Source organism: Lissotriton vulgaris, chromosome 6, assembly GCF_964263255.1.
Source record: "Lissotriton vulgaris chromosome 6, aLisVul1.2, whole genome shotgun sequence".
NCBI classification, from domain to species: domain Eukaryota; kingdom Metazoa; phylum Chordata; class Amphibia; order Caudata; family Salamandridae; genus Lissotriton; species Lissotriton vulgaris.
The window spans coordinates 1,518,813,462-1,518,829,202 of record NC_141694.1 but is presented as its reverse complement, the minus strand read 5'-3'; positions in this window follow the sequence as shown (position 1 = coordinate 1,518,829,202).

Here is a 15,741-nt window from a genome sequence, read left to right as displayed (position 1 = left end):
CGTCTTTTCTCATTCGAGCACGAGAACGTGAACTTGGACTGGGAATACATGCTGTGGCGCACAAGCCGCAAATCGCTGGCCCACATTGCAGACAGAGACAACAGCTGAATACTATGAGCAGTATTATTCCTAGGAATGACAGTACTTTCCATCCCCATGCTGATATTACACTCCAGAGCCAGCCGGACCAAGTCCAGGTGCCTGGATTCTGGTGTATCTGGTGAGCTATATTATGAAGCCTTGTTATGGCTCTGTATACTGACGGTGCGTTATTAGGAATGAAAATACAACAACTGGATCCGATCACTCTACAAGCTCCGCCCCTATCGGCCAGGATGACGTCAAGGACAAGGCGATTTTGAAGAACAACAAGTCTCATAGCAGACTGCTCTTCTGTTAAGTTACCTAGGGCAAAAGTAGTTTCATTCACTACTGCTTCAAGGGTTCTGGTCAATTTGCGTATCAGTTTACTGTTTTGGACAGGACCTACAAAGAAAAAGAATTCTTTATTGAAATCTGTGTATTGCTCCCACGCTGTCTCGGTCTGATCGACAATTGGGGACTCAATCCCTCTCCTATGTCTGATATGTACTAGATGGGTATTTCGGTGATAATCGGGTGGGGCTAGAAAAACTGGTGGCAGTAGGAATGCAATATAACATGTTCCATCCCAATCTAAGGGCAGACGTACATAAGCTGTTGACCCACAAATGAAATAGGAATGGCGGGAAACTTTGAAAGTAGACTTTCCTTTATCACTGAATTCGACCACAGTATTACAATCACTGTGTCCTAGGTGTACTGAACCATTCTTTCTAACACATAATTCACCTTTCACTGGTAGAACTGTTATAGACGGCAAATTCAAATCAGTCTCGGACTGGACATTCAGAATCATGAGGTTAAGGGAAAAATTACCTAAATCATACACTTCATTTTCTAGGTCGGTCCCTGTCCTTTGGGGAAGACCGTCCTTGTCTGGGAAACAGGCTTTATTCATAACTGTATTCAGATCTCCCCATATCCAATTGCTCTGGGAAACTGTGGACTTACTGCCTAATGAGGACATTAATGCAAACCATGCTCCGCACGAACCATTGTGTGAAAACGGATAAGGAAAGAGGGGCAGAGCTCCCTTCATTTTCTGGTAAGGGGGGAGTCGGCCACATACCCAGCAATTGGTGGCAATGGTGTAACATACGGATAAAAGTGTTGTTGCGCAGTGCAAGGCGATAGGACAGTTCGTGTGGGGGCAGGTCACTGAATGTGTGCTCTACGGTGTCATTAGAGGAAGAATGTACATGTGAACCAAGAGGAGGAAAGAAAACGTGTAACTTCAAGCGTATACATATGATCGTAAGACTCAGAAAAAACATAAAAAGCAATGTAATAATGCATCGGCTTCGGAGATTTTTACAGAATTTCTTTTTTTTGATCTCCTGTCTATCTCTCTCACTATTTGGGTCTATCTCATACATGTCAGAAACCTGTCTAACCGCTTCACCCAGGGGGGGACTTAAACAATTAAACGCTGTCTGACTTACTAGACCTTAGCTTAATTTTATACTCCTGCTGCGGAGTTTTCTCTAACAGGGGGAGTTTAGAGTCAGTATCTGGGCAGTCCTTGGGAAAAGTCTTTGGACACAGTCCACGAAATTTTTTGATGTGGCTGGAATGTAGCCACCCTTTACGTCCTTCCAGCTTCACCGCGGTCCTTGTGGTCATCAAAACGAGTTTCGGTTCCTTCCAGCGGGGCTCCAGAGGGCTTGAGCGATCAAAGTTACGGACCAAAACAAGGTCCCCAGGAACGATTTCATGCGGTTTCACCTGGGTGTTGTCCGGGAAGGCAGCCGCGACCTGTGAACGACAAGAGAGTAGTGCAGACATCAAGGAAGCCAGGTAATCTGTCAGCATGTTACTATCTACATCGGTTATCTTACGAGGCATAGGCGTACCCCACATGTTTGGGGGATGACCAAAAACAATTTCGTAGGGAGACAAACCAGTTCTAGAATGGGCTACCATACGCATGTAAAAGAGGGCAACCGGCAGGGCTACCATCCAATCTACACCTTTTTCTGCACAGACCTTCGCTAAACGTGTTTTCAGAGTCTGATTGTGTCGCTCGACGAGGCCAGCTGCCTCGGGGTGTCGTACGCAGTGGAATTTCCACTGGTATCCTAACAGGAGTGATACCTGTTTCATGAGCTCGGACGAGAATGGCTGTCCATTATCTGAGTATACAACACGGGGCAAACCGTATCGCGGAAAGAATTCACGAACCAACTGATTGGCAGTGGTCACGGCAGTATAATCTGGGACTGGATATGCTTCTGTCCATCTGGATAGGGCACATACAACTACGAGGACGTACTTGAATCCTCGACAGCGATCCATCTGGATATAATCCATCTGGAGGACTTCAAAAGGGTGATCAGGAGGATGAAATCCACCTTGTTCCACCGGAATACCTTTGCCTGGATTGAACTGACAACAGATCATGCAGGTACACACTTTCTGTTTTGCTGCTGCTCGTAAATGCTTGTTGAACCAAAGGTTCTGAATGCTGTCTAACATGGCTTTTTCTCCTAAGTGTGCTGGACTATGTGCTGTATTAATGATAACTTGAACCATGGAGTCGGGGAGAAACCATGTGGCTTTTCCCTTTGTCATCCATCCCTGGTCAGTCTGGACCCCTCCTTGTTCAGTCCATTTCTTGATTTCGTCTGGAGTAGCATGTGTCTGTATGTCGAGTACATCTTGTGTGGGATCTTTGACTGTCATACAATGCGTCAGTGATGAAACGTCTGTCTTTGTCGTGTCAGTAGGAATATCTGGAGTCTGAGCTGTAAGCTTGGCTGTTCGATCTGCCAGGTCGTTACCCTGGGAAATGGTATCAGTGACTTTCGTATGTGCTTTGCACTTCATGATGGCTATGGCTGTAGGCAAGTGTATTGCTTCTAACAGAGCTTGAATGAGGGGACCATGCTGTATCTTGGCTCCATGAGAGGTCACAAAACCTCTTTCTTGCCAGAGGACTCCGAAGTCGTGAACGACTCCGAACGCATAACGTGAATCTGTATATATGTTTACTTTCAGGTTCTTGGCTCGTATGCAGGCTTGGGTCAGAGCGATGAGCTCTGCTGCTTGGGCAGACAGGGTGTCAATACGATGTGTTTCTATGACTTCAGTTTCAGTGGTCACTGCATATGCGGCCACTAACTCTCCTGTACTAGTTCTCATACATGAACCATCCACATAAAGTGTCAGGTCTGGGTATGGTAATGCAATGTCTGTCAAGTCTTGTCTTGGCTTCGTCATGGTGTTAATGACTTCCACACAGTCATGTGGTGTAGGGTCTGATGTACTTGAGGGTAACAGTGTAGCAGGGTTTAATATGTTGCAACGTCTGATCTCTATGTGTGGCTGAAACAGTGTCAGTTCATATCCTGTCAATCGTGCTATGGTCAAGTGCTGAGTCTGTGTCCTGTTTAGGAGAACTTCCACAGAGTGTGGAACCTGTACTGTCAGGGGATGTCCTAACACTATGGAATCGCTTTGTCTGATAGCTAGAGCTGTTGCTGCAACTGACTTGAGGCACGCAGGCAGAGCCTGGGCTACTGGATCCAATGTACTAGAAAAATAAGCACAAGGCTTGTGTGAACCTGCTTGATCTTGTGTGAGAACAGATAATGCTGTACCATCGCGTTCAGTGACAAAAAGTGTAAAAGGTTTGCTGTAACATGGTGTCCCTAAAACAGGTGCTTGACATAGGGCTTTCTTCAATTCGTCAAAAGCAAGTGTATGTTCCTGAGTCCAAGGGAGGACAGTCGATGTCGCTGCCTCCTGTGTTGTCAACTGTATGAGCGGCTTAGCTAGAAATGCATACTGGGGAATCCATTGTCTACAGTAAGAGGTGAGGCCAATGAAGGCCCGTACTTCCTTTTGTGTCTTGGGTTGTGGCAGATGTGCAATTAACTGGATACGATCAGGTGTCAGCTGTCTACCCCTCTTGGACAGCAAGTGACCAAGGTAAACCACTTGCTGGACACAGAATTGTAGCTTCGAAGGGGATACCTTATGCCCCTTTTCTGCCAGAAAATACAGGACTGTCAGTGATGCACGTTCGCAATCACGTTCTGTTCGGGCTGTGATCAATAGATCGTCAACATACTGGAGCAGGGCTGTGTCAGTAGGCATGTGAATACGGTCTAGTTGTCGTTTCAGTGCTTGGCTGTAAATACTAGGGCTTTCTGTGAACCCTTGAGGTGCACGTGCAAATTTGAAACTTCGGCCATTTAAACTGAATCCGAAAAGGTACTGGCTTTCCGGATGGATGGGGACACTAAAAAAGGCGTTCTTGAGGTCTATGACAGTGAAGAACGCTGCTTCGGAATCAATGGCAGTCAATAGGGAAGAAATATCTGGGACCACTGGATACTGGGGTATGATACATTTGTTAAGTTCTCGAAGGTCGATCACCAGTCTGTAGACTGGAGGTGCATTTGGGTCAGTTCGTTTAAGAATCGGAATGATAGGAGAATTACATACATTGGAGTCAGTTTCTACAACCACTCCTTGAGCAATAAGCTCGTCAATAATTTTCAGTAAGGCTGCTACAGCCTCAGGTGGTAACTTGTATTGTCGGATTCGGGGTAGTACAACTCCTTGTTTCAGAGTGACACAATATGGTGTAATGTGCATGCAACCTACATCAGTTGGACCTTGCGCCCATAAATGCTGTGGTACATTCTGCAATCTCGGATCAAAATCTCTTAACACATAATGTCCTTTAAAATCACGTAAAAACAATCTCACTCCTTCCGGAGAACAACAAATAACTGCTCCTAGTTCTTTCAATGTCTTAATACCAAGCAAGTTTTCTGGACATGATTTCGTAAGTAACAAGTCGGTAGTGCGAGACAATGGACCAACTTCTAGGGAAACTGGCTTTGACACTTCGTTAACAATAGGCTTTCCTGAAAATCCCAGGGAAACATTTCTTGAGCCTGAGAGGGGAGCCCCTGGAACCTCGTTATGACTGATGGTAGTTCTACTTGCCCCTGTGTCAATCAAAATTTTTCTGTCTTTCCCTAATACTTGACTATGTACATAGGGACCCTCTTGTTCTACAGGAACCTCGACAAGAGGCAAGCCAACCTCCCTCTCTAGGCTGTTTCATGAATACTGTTGATAATCTGGATAATCTGACTGTGCATACTGGTACATTTGCTGTGTAACCTGTTGTGTGTCAGCTATGGGCTGGGGTACGGCTACTGTCTGTTGTGTATTCTGTGGATGTTGCGTGTTCTGCAGAACATGTTCCTGTCTAGGAGGACGCGGTCTTTCCTTCGTCTTGCCTGTAGCTATATTGTGTTTCAGAACGGCACATTCATTTACATAGTGACCTGGCTGTTTACAGTAATTGCATGTCCCTTTTATAGGAGCTGTAGAATGACTGGTCTGTGTAGTACCCCTCTTCTGGCTATCAGCTGGGACAGACTGTGCAACTAGTACTTTCATTTTCGTGTCTTTCATGCGTCTCTTTTCGTGTTCTTGCTCTTCTCTAATTCGGTTCTGGTGGTACTGTAACATTTGTAACATTTGGGAAGGGGTGTTAGCTTGCCAGGTACTCTCAACTTTCAGTACTCTATTCTTAACTTGTGGCAAGGAATTCTCTACTAATTTGGTCACAAAAAGATGTGGGTATGATTCACTACTTGTTTTTAGACCGCTATTAATAATGAAACATTTCTGGAATCTGGAATAAAAATCACTAGTTTCTTCGTCTTGTTTCTGTTTACAGGCTGAGATTGTCAGGACCATGCCGGGCTCCATTAAGAGACCTCTGTCTGTCCCCGCCGTTAAGAGAAGATTTCCAGCTTGGCAACCATTTCCACTCTGGGGCTCCATCCAGAAATTAGTTCATGACCACTGTCAGGTTGAGGCTTAGTACGCCTAGAGATTGTGCCACCATTTGATAAGGTTAGCGTTCTAGTCTTTCCTATCAGTCCGCCATTTCCTTATCCCGCGCGTTCTATGTGGCGCACTTCAACTGTTCTATTCAAGCAGTTCGACGCCCTGATTTTGGCTCCCGTCAAATCACCGCGTATTGCCCTAGTTTTGCCCTTTTTCCAGTCAGTTTCCACAGAGACTTTATTTCGGAACTTGGGGAGCGTGTTTTCGTTCCATTCCTGTCAAACTCCTGCATTCCAGTGCAACAGCCGAGCCTCAGCGTTCCAGAGTTGGGCTGCGCAGACTTTGTCCTTTTCAGCGGTCTATTCCAGAGAACCTTCGTAGTGGGCTAGTAATTCTTCCGCACTCCTCAGAATTACGCGGTAAGAACATTCCATTCTTTGAGACTTGGGTGGCACTTGTCGTCCAGTGCCGTTTGGAATTTGTCATCGTTAGAGTTTTTCCCTCGTCAGAAGTGAAGCCAGAATTCTGATAAGAACTGCAAATGTCGATGTCCTTTTCTGAGCTACAGTAAAGACTTTGAGAGTTTCAGTCTGCTCCTGAGTTTCCACAAGTAAATGAGAGTATATATTATATGCATATGGTAATACTGTTGTCTACCACCTCTATTCATCATCAATACTTTTCGGCACACTACACAAGCAACTGAGAGTCCTTCACCTTTCACATGAACTTTATTGGACTCTGAAAGAGAGCGGCAAATTCCACATACCAACCAGGTATGAGAGAAGAGAGTCGAGTGAGCGAGTGAGAGTGGTTGTTCCCAAATAGGTTAGAACGTTAGTAATGTTCTGTTAACTATTGCAGGTGTTCCCAGCTACTCATCCCCGAGGTAGTGACGAAGACTCCAGTGTGGAAGCCTCTCTTTGTTGTTTGTTATCCACTTCCCCTTTCCCTTCCATTCCTGGGCTTGGAGCAATCCGGGTGCAGGGGTGTTTGGGAATTTGGAAATTAGCATCGAAGAAGACTTGGCCACTCGCTCCCACGGAAATCTGGACAATTCAGGTACTGCTTCTGACAGATTGAAGTGCCTCAATTATCTTCCGTCTGGGCGAGATGGCAGAAGGATTGGATGTTAAAGCCTTGGCTTCAGTGTTAGAGGGATTACAGAAACAGTTGAGTGAGACCAGGGAGGAAGTTAGGAAATCTAATCAGGAGGCTAGTTATTTGCGTCAGAGATTAGATGAGCTTGCAGAGAGTCCGCGCCCGAACTTTGGGAGTATTAAGTCATCAGCCTTTGGTTCCACGCCTTCTTCCTCCTCCTCATCAGAATTTACCACACAGGTAGTGCATGCTATGTCCCCTACGATTCCTTTGGCCCCTCCCGAGAGATTTCAAGGAGACCCCCACAAGGCCCAAATTTTCCTGACACAGTGTTCGTTACACTTCCTTTGCAAGCCCATTCTGTTTAAAGAGGATCAGTCAAAAGTGGCGTTTGTGCTGTCTTACCTGAGTGGAGATGCTGCTGCGTGGTCTTTACCCCTGGTGGCTAGCAACAATCCAGTGTTGTATAAATTTGAAGAATTCAAGGCCGAGTTCTTGCGAATCTTTGACCGAAGAAATGTCTCACAGACCACAGACAATGAACTACTAGAGTTGAAGCAAGGGAATCGAGACTTGGTGGCCTATTTGGCACAATTTAATAAATTGATTGTTGAAACTAGTTGGCCCGAGTCTAAGAGGGCGGCTATTTTCTACCGAGGTTTAAAAGACGAGCTGAAGGACGGACTGGCCCAGATTCCCAAAAGACCTACAGATGTTTCGGAACTCATAGATTTGGTATTGCAGATTGATCAGCGGCTGGCAGAAAGATGAAGTGAACGTCGGAAGGATGTCCGTACTCTCCCACCACGATTTGATCGGTTAAGGCCGGAGGTAGTGAAGAATCATGAAGGCCAGAGTCAGGAAGAACCCATGCAGGTGGGAACCATTCGGGGTCCTCTAACCCAGGAGGAAAGAGAAAAGAGACGACAAGGTCGGTTGTGCATGTATTGTGGTCAGTCAGGCCATTTTGTCAAAGAATGTCCAAAGAGATCAAAGACCAGCACGTGGGTAAAAGATCGGCTCCACCAGTAGACGGAGTTGCACTGGTGGGAGCGAGTGAAGAGCCAACTCCCAAGTCACAACTTTTAGCCAATACCCTGCAATCAGCAGCTCCGCATCTGAATCTGCCATGTAAAATTGAGTTCGGAAAGGCTCAGATGGAGGAAGTTTTCGTGATGGTTGATTCGGGGGCTACTGGGAATTTCTGCGACATCCAGTTTGCCAAATCGTTAGGAATACAATTCGAAAAGAAGTTAAGACCAGAACCTGTGCGAGCAGTGGATGGCACCAATTTGTCTTCGGGGCCAAAAGCTTATTATACAGAACTGATGACCGTAGTGGGACCAGGGGAGCACCGGAGTTTCATTCGATTCACTCTCATTGATGCTCCTCAGTTCCAACTAATACTGGGATTGCCTTGGCTCACCGAGCATAACCCTAGGATTGATTGGTCTCGACGTTCAGTCGAAATGAACTCAAGTTTTTGTCTAGAGCATTGTTTCCAATCCACCTCAGTGAATACCAATTCCACGTTGTCACAAAATTTGGCTAATCAAGTTCAGATGGTGTGTGCTTTGGAGGCTCCAGAGATTCCCGAAGAATATCAGGACCTGAAAGAGGTATTCAATGAGAAAGAAGCTCGGAAATTGCCACCTCATCGAGAATATGACTGCCGGATTGAATTGGAGCCTGGGATTTCCTTGCCTTGCAGCCGAATCTATGCTCTGTCGGAACCCGAGAATCTCCATTTGAAGGACTATATAGAACAAAACTTAGCCAATGGCTTTATCCGCCCCTCTCAGTCTCCAGTGTCTTTGCCCCTCTTCTTCATTCCTAAGAAGGATGGGACCTTGAGAACCTGCATAGATTATCGAGCCTTGAACTTGGCCACCAAAAAGAATCGTTATCCATTGCCCCTCATTTCGGAACTTCTGGACCAGGTTAAGGATGCCTGTGTGTACACAAAATTGGACTTACGGGGGGCATATCATTTGGTGCGTATGGCCGAAGGAGAGGAGTGGAAAACTGCCTTCCGAACCAGGTTTGGTTTGTATGAATACCAAGTGATGCCCTTTGGGCTTTGTAACGCCCCAGCTGCTTTCCAGCATTTGGTGAATGACGTGCTTCGAGAGTGTTTGGACCGCTTTGCGGTGGTCTACATTGACGACATCCTTATCTATTCCAACAGTCTGGAGGAACACGTTCGTCATGTACGAGCTATCTTGGAACGATTGCTGGAGAACCATCTGTTTGTCAAGCTAGAGAAGTGTGTCTTTCATTCCTCCAGGGTGGAATTCTTGGGTTTTGTTTTGTCCCCGGAAGGAGTGTCCATGGATGACTCTAAGTTGCAGGCAATCAAGTCATGGCCTGCGCCCAGGTCAGTGAAGGAGATTCAAAGCTTTTTGGGATTCGCCAATTTTTATAGGCGATTCATTCTGAATTTCTCAGAAAAGGTGAGCCCAATTACTCGTCTACTAAAGAAGAATGTAAAATTCAGCTGGGAACGTGAATCAGAGGAGGCCTTTCAGCAGTTAAAGGAAGCATTTGTGACAGCCCCAGTGCTGCAACCTCCTAACTTGAATGAACCTTTCTTCATCGAAGCTGACGCTTCCAATTTGGCAATTGGAGGGATCCTGTCTCAACGACAGAAGGACACCGGTCAACTTCACCCGGTGGCATACCATTCTCGAAAACTTACTCCTGCAGAGATCAATTACTCCATCGCTGATAAAGAGCTTTTGGCAGTCAAGGAGGCATTCAAGGTGTGGAGACACTACTTGTTGGGAGCAAAACATGTGGTCACAGTCTTCACTGATCATCGAAATTTGCAATTTCTCAAATCAGCTCGTACGCTAACTCCCAGGCTAACTCCCAGGCGCTGGTCGCTCTTTTTTGCAGACTATGATTTTGTTTTAACTTACAAGCCCGGATCTTCAAATGGAAAAGCTGACGCCCTTTCACGTTTGAGCATGGGAGAAGAAGCCAAAACCAAAGTGGAAGGATTTATCATTCCAGAGGAAAAGATTGTTGCCATTGCAGTCGAAGATAAATTGGAAACTCGAATCAAGAAAGAATTCGCTAAAACTGAGTTTTCCAAGTGGGAATCGGAGGGGCCAGATCGCAGTGTGAGAAATGAGAAACCATTTTGGCAAGACAAAATGTTTGTTCCCAGTGAGGAGTTGCAAAATGAAGTCATTCAGCATTTTCATGACCACCCCTTAGCAGGCCACAGAGGAGCAAAGAAGACGTTGGAATTAATCAAGAGAACCTTCCTCTGGCCAGGCATGGACGCTCAGGTGAGGCAGTACATCGACACTTGTGAGCCTTGTGTGAAGGGCAAGAGTTTGAGACAGTCCCCGCAAGGCCTTTTGATGCCCTTACCAGTAGCTCCGTCCCCCTGGCACACAGTCTCCATGGATTTCATTGTTGACCTGCCCACTAGCCAGGGATATTCAGTCATTTGGGTGGTGGTGGATCAGTTTACAAAAATGAGCCATTTCGTCCCCTTGAAGGCACTCCCCACCGCATCTCAGTTAGCTACACTATTCGTAGAACACATGTCAAACTGCATGGGGTTCCTAAAGTGGTTATTTCTGATCGGGGCCCTCAATTTGTTTCTCGATTTTGGAAGTCCTTTCTTAAGGGTCTGGGAGTCGACTCTCGTTTGTCCACCAGTTTCCACCCAGAAACGGATGGACAGACGGAACGAGTGAACCAGGACTTAGAACAATATCTCTGGTTATATTTGATGGATCAGGAGGGGGAATGGCCCTCTTTATTGAGCACAGCTGAGTTTGCATACAACAATGCAGTCCATTCTTCTACGGGGTTTTCTCCATTCTTCTTGAACTCAGGTCGGCATCCCAATATGCTAGTGGGTCGGTTGGAGGTTGAGGTTCCAGCAGTGGGGGAGGTGATACAAGAGTTACAGAAATCCTATCAGGTAGCCTCTTCCAACCTCAAGAAGGCAAAGGATGCGTACAAGGTGCAGGCAGATAAGAAGAGAAGAGCGAGTCCCATGTATGAGTCTGGAGAAAAGGTGTGGATTTCCACTCAACACATGCGGTTGAGAGGGAATCGGAAGTTCCAGCCTAGGTTTGTGGGTCCTTACCCTGTGGTTCGAATGATCAACCCGGTGAGTGTCAGGGTAGCGCTCCCAAAGTCCTTGAAGATCCACCCAACGTTTCATGTTTCGCTGATTAAAAGAAGCCCACCAAACTTCAGGCGTGTTTAACCACTAGCCCCAATTCAAGTTCAGAGTTCCGAAGAATTTGAGGTCAAAAGAATCTTAGATTCCAAGTTTAAAAGAGGGAAACTCTTTTACTTAGTGGACTGGAAGGGGTATGGCCCAGAAGAAAGGTCGTGGGAACCTAGCAGTAACGTTCATGCTCCAAGACTGGTCACAGAATTCCATAAGATTCATCCTTTAAAACCCAGGGAGGGGGCTTTGGTGGGGGGTACTGTCAGGACCATGCCGGGCTCCATTAAGAGACCTCTGTCTGTCCCCGCGGTTAAGAGAAGATTTCCAGCTTGGCAACCATTTCCACTCTGGGGCTCCATCCAGAAATTAGTTCATGACCACTGTCAGGTTGAGGCTTAGTACGCCTCGAGATTGTGCCACCATTTGATAAGGTTAGCGTTCTAGTCTTTCCTATCAGTCCGCCATTTCCTTATCCCGCGCGTTCTATGTGGCGCACTTCAACTGTTCTATTCAAGCAGTTCGACGCCCTGATTTTTGCTCCCGTCAAATCACCGCGTATTGCCCTAGTTTTGCCCTTTTTCCAGTCAGTTTCCACAGAGACTTTATTTCGGAACTTGGGGAGCGTGTTTTCGTTCCATTCCTGTCAAACTCCTGCATTCCAGAGCAACAGCCGAGCCTCAGCGTTCCAGAGTTGGGCTGCGCAGACTTTGTCCTTTTCAGCGGTCTATTCCAGAGAACCTTCGCAGTGGGCTAGTAATTCTTCCGCACTCCTCAGAATTATGCGGTAAGAACATTCCATTCTTTGAGACTTGGGTGGCACTTGTCGTCCAGTGCCGTTTGGAATTTGTCATCGTTAGAGTTTTTCCCTCGTCAGAAGTGAAGCCAGAATTCTGATAAGAACTGCAAATGTCGATGTCCTTTTCTGAGCTACAGTAAAGACTTTGAGAGTTTCAGTCTGCTCCTGAGTTTCCACAAGTAAATGAGAGTATATATTATATGCATATGGTAATACTGTTGTCTACCACCTCTATTCATCATCAATACTTTTCGGCACACTACACAAGCAACTGAGAGTCCTTCACCTTTCACATGAACTTTATTGGACTCTGCAAGAGAGCAGCAAATTCCACATACCAACCAGGTATGAGAGAAGAGAGTCGAGTGAGCGAGTGAGAGTGGTTGTTCCCAAATAGGTTAGAACGTTAGTAATGTTCTGTTAACTATTGCAGGTGTTCCCAGCTACTCATCCCCGAGGTAGTGACGAAGACACCAGTGTGGAAGCCTCTCTTTGTTGTTTGTTATCCACTTCCCCTTTCCCTTCCATTCCTGGGCTTGGAGCAATCCGGGTGCAGGGGTGTTTGGGAATTTGGAAATTAGCATCGAAGAAGACTTGGCCACTCGCTCCCACGGAAATCTGGACAATTCAGGTACTGCTTCTGACAGAGATCGCATCCCAGTCTTCCTTTTTAGTGGCTAGTAATCTTGGCAAAACCTGTACTAATAACTCGGGCAATGCTTTGGCTTTTTCCCCGAGACCCGTACCAGGGATTTGCGTGTTTTCTTCGTTTTCTAATACTGCCCAGTCAATCTTTTTCTCTCCCACCTCCCAATTTTTCTTTAAGCTTTTCGTAAATACCAGCAGGCAACAGTACTTTTAACATTCTAATAATATCGGGATACGTGTATTCTCCCATGCGGAGCATGTCTTTTAATTCACGGTGAAACCCTGCTGGATCTTTATCGTGACAGGGCACTAACTTTTTCATTTCCAATAGTTCTATTTTCATCAAGGGGGTGTAAAAAAATACTCGTTTAAGCTCACCTCCCGTTGCCCGTACGGGATGAACGTCTCGTAAGGGATTCTGTCTGTCTATGTAAAAAGTTTTCCTTACTGGGGGTGGAACAGGAACGAAATGTGGAGTCAGGAACGTTCTGTATTTGTGTCGTTGTTCTAGAATGACATTAATCAAATCGGTACCTAGGCCTCTCCATCTATTTAGGAGTAACTCTTCCAATACATTATATAGGGGACCTGGATCAGAATGCTGACTTTCGTACAATGTAATGAGATGTTGAATCATGTACATACCGACTAATCGCTGTTCGTCTGGGGAAAGATTCAAAAACGTTTGGGCCACTACGTCATCCGGTCGCACCGCCACTGGACCTCTGTGACCTCCAGGTATCCAGCATCCTGCCGCATTCGCATAGTGGTCAGAGGCAGAAATATGCTGGTGGTGGGCACCCTGCAAATGCACCGCCGGTTGGACAGTGCCCAACAACAGGACCCCTGGCCAACCCGACAGTACACTGACAAAGGAACTCCTTGAACCGGACCCTAGACGGTGAAACAACAACTGCGTCTCCTCCTCCTCATGAACCACCAAAGGACCCTTCACCTGCCGGCACTGCCACTTCTCCTGCAACATACCCTAGGAAAGATCTGACACCACTCCTGCCTGCAAGACCAACAACCCTGCGCAATCACTCCATTGTGTCATGTTCCACGCCCGCTCGCTCTGCAAACATGACCAGGAAATCTAGGGCACCATAACCACTCTTTCCACGGTCATTGCCTTCATCACCAAAATGCGACTCAACCGCTCCTCGAACAAACAAGGCAGAGGCATCGCCATCTTCTTCAAGGAAACCATCAGATGCACCATCACCAAAGACGACTTCACACCTCTCATGGAACACCTCAACTTCCTGCTACTAACTGATGTGAGGACCGCAATATGAGACATCCTCGCCTATAGACTCCCGGGTTCAAGGGCAATTTTCTGTGACACCATCCCCAACATCATAGCCCCCCTAGCAAGCAGCTCTCACCACTATGTCTTACTTAGTGACCTCAACTTCCACATCGACGACCACAATGATGCCAACTCCATCACCCTCTGTCCTCACCGAACTGGTCACCAAACCCATGCACATGGCTATTTTCACCTTCAGCGATGCAATGAAATTCTGCCAGACCACAGAACTCACCTGGACAGACCACACCATCGTACACTTCACCATCACCGACACCCAGCACACCATCACCAGAGTCAGAACTCCTACCATCACAGCTGGAGTAAGGTCACCAAAACTCAGTGGTCATAGGCCCTTATCACCTCTCAACCTGAGGCCTCAACAGACCCCGACTAGGCTGCCCACAACTTCACCACTTGGATCACCGACTGCGCTGGCAGAGTCCCCCCACTGAAACATACATAGTCCAACAAGACCTCCAAACATGGGGGTCGATTATGATGGTGGACGGAACGACGACCGCCGGCCTAGAGTATGCGGAAATTGCTTTTTTCAGTCCGCCAGCCATGTCTAGTCCGTCCGCCATATCAGGATGGGAATCACTGTTAAATTTCCGTACGCCACGGAAGAACATGCACCGCCCCGTAAATACACCTGACACCGCGGCGGACGTAACCAATCCAGAGACACTGCCGTAAGGAATGACGTCTCCGACCGTCCTCGAAATCACAATGGCGAAAATGATACAGAAAATCACTGCAGAGAAACCACCAGCCTGAACACAGCGGATTCACCACATCGGAGAGGCAAAACATTGCAGAGATACCCACCACAGGCAGACCGCCGTCATGGACCCAGCCCTACACGCATTTCCGCTACTCTTCGTGCTCCACCACCAGCAAGTCATGGACCATCGCTGCTGACGACACAGGTACGCAAACACAACGACTGCTGTCAAAAAGGGAGAACCTGCCGGGGCTGTGACGTGGGGAGGGGGAGGGGCATGTTGGGGGTCAACAATGTATGGCAAACGGATGTATGCAGGTAAGTCAACATATAAATAAATCAAACAAATCTCACCCTATCCACCCAGAACACACACGCACCGCCAACAAACAGCCACACCACGAACAACGCAACATAGCAGACCAGAGCAAACAACGGAAACCATACCCACAATCAACTATGCAAGCAGGCAGGAATGGCTAGGCCACACAGCACACAGGCCCACCTACACACACCAACACACAAGGCATACCACACATAAGGAGATATGCTAGCCCACCCTCAGCCCAACCCCACACCTACCACACTAACAGACAGGGGCCCATACACGACACACCACAAAAAACAACACTGCTGCACATACATAAACAACCAACACACACAAGATGAGCCCTGACATGTACACTGACAAAGTCGACACTGAACAACCTACTGTGTACCCACAAATCATGAGTGTGCCACATGCACCAAATGAAAAACATCCACATAACCTGCATTGCATGGGAAGCCACTGTTGTCCCAAAAAAAGCCTCCGAGTGCCTCCTCCACCCTTACACAGTCCACAGCCACATTGTAATGACTATCCCACCAGCCAAACGAAAGGAAACAGTACTGGGCAATGGTAATGTGAAAGTGGCAGGCACAGCATTTACGATAGCACCAATATATCAACAATGCAAAGAGATAACCAGGAATGACACAGAGAAACCACTACACAGGAATAACTTGCTTTATTGCACATAATAGAGTTTGAGTCC